This window comes from Pleurodeles waltl, chromosome 1_1, assembly GCF_031143425.1.
Source record: "Pleurodeles waltl isolate 20211129_DDA chromosome 1_1, aPleWal1.hap1.20221129, whole genome shotgun sequence".
NCBI classification, from domain to species: Eukaryota; Metazoa; Chordata; class Amphibia; order Caudata; family Salamandridae; genus Pleurodeles; species Pleurodeles waltl.
The window spans coordinates 84436151-84442150 of record NC_090436.1 but is presented as its reverse complement, the minus strand read 5'-3'; positions in this window follow the sequence as shown (position 1 = coordinate 84442150).

Sequence of the window (6000 nt, the reverse complement as noted above, 5' to 3'; positions counted from 1 at the left end):
AGAAACTCGTCTGGAAGTGGCAGGCTGGCACAGACTGGTCAGCCTTGCACTAGCAGTTGGGCTAACATACAGGAGGCATCTCTAAGATGCCCTCTGTGTGCATTTTTCAATAAATCCCACACTGGCATCAGTGTGGGTTTACTGTGCGGATACCAATCTTCCCAGCATTCAGTGCAGCCATTATGGTGTTGTGGAGTTTGTAATGTCAATCTCCCAGACAATGTGCTCAGTATGGCTACCCTGCACTTACAATGTCTAAGAATTGACTTCGACACTGTAGGGTCATAGTGCTTGTGCAGCTATCCCTCACCTGTGGTGTAGTGCACCCTGCCTTAGGGCTGTAAGGCCTGTTAAAGGGGTGACTTACCCATGCCACAGGCAGTGGTTTGTGGACATGGCACTCTGAGGGGAGTGCCATGTCGACTTTCTTTTCTCCCCACCAGCCCACACAAGCTGCAAAGCAGTGTGCATGCACTGAGTGTGGGGTCCCTGATGGTGACATAATACATGCTGCAGCACTTTGTGACCTTCACTGGCCACAGGGCCCTTCGTACCAGGGGTACCTTTTACAAGGGACTTAACTCTGTGCCAGGGCTGTGCCAATTTTGGAAACAAAGGTACAGTTTTAGGGAAAGAACACTGGTAGTGGGGACTCGTTAGTAGGGTCCCAGCACACTTCCAATCAAAGCTGGCATCAACACTTAGGAAAAAAGTGGGGGGGGGGTGACCATACCAACAGTGGCATTTTTCTACAACCCCATCCCCCACTCCCCCCATTTGAAAGAGGATGAGACTAACCTTTCGCAAGAGTCTTCATTTTCTAAGTGGAAGATCCTGGAAAGGCCATCTGCATTGGTATGGGCAGTCCCAGGTCTGTGTTCCACTACAAAGTCCATTCCCTGTAGCAATATGGACCACCTCAAAAGTGTAGGGTTCTCTCCTTTCGTTTGCATGAGCCATCTGAGAGGTCTGTGGTCAGTTTGAACTATAAAGTGAGTACCAAACAAGTATGGTCTCAACTTTTTCAGTGACCAGACCACAGCAAAGGCCTTCCTCTCAGTGGCACTGCAACGCTGCTCCCTGGGGAGTAACCTCCTGCTAATGAAAGGAACAAGCTGGTCAGGGCAATCATCATTGGTTTGGGATAGGACTGTTCTTATCCCATGTTCAGAGGCATCTGGCTGCACAATGAATTGCTTAGAATAATCTGGAGCTTTTGGAACTGGTGCTGAGCACATGGCTTCTTTTACGATGTCAAATGCTTTTTGACAGTCTAGGATACAGTTTACCTTATTGGGCATTTTCTTGGAGGCAAGTTCTGTGAGGGGAGTCACTATGGACCCATATCCCTTCACAAACCTCCTGTAGTATCTATCCAGTCCAGCCAAGGAATGCCCAGACTTGGCAGTCTCACCTGTGATATACAGGTTTGAAAGTACCAGCCTGTCATGCTCAACAGTGTGACTGGCACAGGTATTTCTCAGTGCAGTGGCTGGGATTCCATTCACCAGTAGGTGGTGGAAGTGTTTACTCCCCTCCGGAATCTCCAACTCACATGTTGGCCCCACTTTCCAGTTAAAGGCTAAGATGACCTCATCTGAGGAATCATCCCCTGTGGCTACACTGCAAAACCCTGGGTGTTTACTACTGTATTTGTTTTTAAGACAGGCAATGTCCTTTGTTAGGTGCCCTTTCTGCTTACAGTCAAAGCACCATGCCTTAGTGGCATCCGAGTTTTTACCCTGGCACCCAATTTTATTTTGTGAGGTGTCTAGAGGCCCACACTACTAAACAGGTTTTGGGGGCCTACAGAGGACTCCTTTTCTATATTTTTAGGGTTGTCGGCCTTTTTCTCTTCGGGGGCTTCCCTGACACTTGTGATCACCCCTTTCATGTCTTATCTTGGACAACCTAGATCTAACCCAATGATCAGCCTTCCTCCTCAGCTCTTGGGGAAGAGACTGGCCCCAGGTCCACTAGGTACTGATGCAACTTTTCAGAAGTACAGTTACCTAATAGGTGTTCCTTCATAATCAAATCAAAAAAATCATTATCTTGCACACAACTTCCCTTTAACCAATCAACTAGTGTCTTCACTGAAAAGTCTTGCGAGTATCCCTAAACCGGATTCTAGATTCCTCAGTGGTAAATCCAAAGCCCTCGATCAGGGTACCCTTCATGAGGTCATAGGACTTAACATATGTCTCATTCAGTGTCAGGAGTCTATCCCTGCACTTTCCCGACAACACTTCCTAAACAAAAAAGCCCTAGTGCTTTTTTTCCAAGGTGTCTGGAAACACAGGCCCTCTCGTAGACTGTGAACCATTTGGTGATGTGATACCAACTTTCCCATATTTCGGAACAATCCCTTTAGGGAGTTTAGGGTCAAAGTGCTCTACTCTGTCCCTAGTTATAATATTGCTGCCACCATTCATGGGTGCTAAGCCCATCTCTTTTCTTTCCCTTTTCAACTGCTAGGATCCTGTCTTCCACAGCAATATTCCTATCTAATCTATCTAAAAGCATCTCTTGTTCAATCTCTCTCTGGATCTCGAGAAACCTGGGTCCTCCTCACTATAGGGAGGTGTGCTAGACACAGGTTCCACTCGTAAGTGGTGGCAGATCCAGCTCTCCCTCGCTTGCATTGCCCTGATCTACAAGGTCAGTGGCCTCATCTGCAGTATTGGGCCTGCTCATGTTCTACCAATAGCTCCTGGAGCCATGCACTGGTAGGGTTTGAGCTTGTTTTTATTTTGTACCCTTTACAGAGGACCCTTAACAGCTTGTGGAAAATCTGAAGGTATGGGGTGATGTTGAGCTCTACAACCCTGTCCTCTGAGGTACTCATTTTACTAAAGTGGGGTCCTTTTTGAGCTAGGGAAAACATCCTAACACAGGGTTTGCAGTCCTAACTAAATTACGTTTTTACATCTTTTACTGCTAAGCTCCAGGGACCTAACCAGGGCCCTAACAGTACTTTTGAGAATTTGGAAAAATACCCAATTCAAAATGCAATTTAACTAAAGGCCATTTTTGGAACTCGCCGTCAGGGGTTCCTGTGTGTTTAGGCTTCAGGCGTCATGGGGGAATCCGTCTGGGGTAGACTTGAGATCTTAAAAGCAGGCAGCCATAGATGACCCACCTCAACTGGGGTCACGGAAGCAGTGTTTTCAATTTTTGGAGCACCTTGTCATGCAACATGAAATGCCTCTCTGCATAAGGTAGGTGCTGGGTCCCTTGGAGTGGCAGATGCTGTGCTGAAGCTCTGAAGGGCCCTCTTCAGTACCCATACCCCCCTGTACCAGAGGTCCAATTTACTAGGGACTTATAGGGGGCTGCAGGGCCTGGTCACAAGGGGATCAAGTGAACATGTGTCTTGTATTAGCGAAGGAACACTGGCGACCTGGTTAGCAGGAACCCAGTGCACTTCAAAGTTGCATCTAAAAAAACAGGCAAAAAGTGGGGGATACTGCAACCAGAACCCAGCTCCCTACAATAAACACAACCTCAGAGAGAGGCACTTTTCTGTGAACATGCCACAAATTTCTGTCGACAAGTGTGTACCCTTATGATGGAGGGACGCCTGCCTCCCAATACATTACAGATGTAGGGAGGAAGGTCAAAAGCTTTGAACTGTTGCCACTCAATCTCCACACAAGAAGGCAGAGCATTGACAGGTTTGGGTGCAGAAGCCTTCCCTGGAACAGAAGATCTTCTTAAAGGGGGAACCTGATTGAGGGTTCCATGAACATGCCCAGCAGCTGGTTGTGCCACCATGGGTAGGACACGAGTAAAACGAGACTCCCACCCCACCATCTGCATGCTGGAAGAGTAGTTTAACTGCTTGCCCGACCTTAACATTTAAAGCAATGGCAAAGCCATACTTCTCCCTGGTATTAGTTTAAGTGACCACTATAGCAGGCCTATCGAGTCCTAAAGTAGGGTGCAATATATTCCACGGGCAGAACATGCAACTTTACATGTTTTGGCAGTGAAAACACAGAACTGTCATTTTTCCTGGGGAAAAGCTTGGTAGCCCAGTTGGGAAGTGCAGTTACACTCTGACCTCTCAGCTGTACTAACTCTGGAACAGTGCGATCAAAGTGGATCATCTAAGATATCAAACAACTTGTTAAATTAATATGACTTGATCAGACAGAAAATGAAGTAATAAATTCCAGTGTGCAACATTAGCTAAGTTGCCATTTTGTCTTCTTCTGTCCTCTTGCCCATACTGGTGGCACACAGTGTCCTGTAGCTGAGACAGCTTTCTGCCCTACTGGGAGATGTGCTAAAGACTCCCACAAAAGGATACAACGGGGGCCTGGAAGGTGGTGTCATCTCCCTCCTGCAGGGGTTTTGGCTTAAAAGTTGAGCTTCAAAGGAGAAGCTGCCTTTGAAAGGCAAATAGGGAAAACTTGGGAGATGGGTTATGCTAGGGAGCTCTACATTATGGAAGTAGGCAAAATGGTGCATCCTGGGATCCTTAGATGAGACACTTAACAGGTGGTGGTCACCAGGTGGGAGGGAAGTTGGTAGGCTACAGGCTACCAAACACATCCTGCAGAGGGCATTTTCTGAGCATAAGTAGGACACCCTGAACTCAGATCCTGACTGGACTAGAAGAGGATGAAAGGACTGATCTGTTGCACTGTGGAAACAGCAAAGAGGGGCAGCACCTGCTGACTAGCAGAAGAGAGGAGTGTCTGCTGCGTCCTGCTCGAGGAGAAGTTGTCTCCAGAGCCCAGCCAAAGCCAAGAGAACCAAAGTTCAGAGAACTGGCCTCCTGTTCACAGCACAGGTACATCAGCTGAGAAGCCTCCTGGGGACAGTTGTTAGCCCAAAGTCTTCAACCCGCAGTTAATCGCTGTCATGCAGCACTAAGGGACCAGGATTCAACGCACACAGCTGCACCAGAGTCTGCAGAGCCTGGGAGTGTCTTCAGAGTGCAGCCGAGACCCGAAGAGGACGAGTTATTGACACAGGAAGGACTGGCCTGTGACTGCGACATTTATCCACCATTTGTCCAGTGGGGCATGGACTTCTGCCAGCACCAAGAGGACTTAGAGGGACGTTGATGCTTTGATTCAGACCTCCTCACCCCCTTCATGAACTGAGGAGTAGTTGCAACAAGACCACCAGTGAGGGCATCACATCCACTGTTTAAATGCTTTACACTTGTTCCTTTGTGAAGCCTTACTGCTCAGACACAGCTACCCAGGGTTGAGATAAAGGTTTGATAAACGAAACCTAAGGGTCCTAAATGGGTTGGTAAGTGCATTATACAATGAAGATGCACATCCACACCAGATAGTACACTCAGTTTCCTCTCACCTGACCACAGCAATCTACATAATACCACTACACAGGCTTATAAAATTCATAGAAACCCTCCATGTTTCAAGCAATACGACAGTTGAAGTATGCAGATAGGCCCTTGCACACTTCAAGTAATGTTGTCAAGCATCCCATTCCTAGGCAATTCACTTCAATTCTAAGTTTCTCAATGAAGACAAAAAGCCATCTACTGTGACCATCTGAGAAGTCCAATAATAACCTTTCAGACAGGTCAGGAATAATGCCCCTCATCGGTTTGCAAACAAAATTTTGATAAATACATATGGACTTTTAGACCCACCCAAAAGAATTATACATTGAGTATTAACTACGAGGCATTTTAAAACCCATAAAGAATTCCTCACAGACATCATTCTGTATAAACTGTTAATTTATCCTGCCAATTCAGTTTCCAAGATGACTGAATCATGCAAATTCCACTTGCATACCTACTCAGAGTCTGACACCACAAGAGATACCATAATCAGGAACAGGACTAATCTATTTCAGTTGATAGCTGAAAACTTTAAGGGATCACTCCTTCTAGGTTCACACTATTATATAGTCTGTTTACAGATAGATGTGGTCTTCACCCATGTTTGTCATCCAAATTCAGAAAAAGATTCTATTCATGATCCAACATGCACGACATTTGATTGTCAA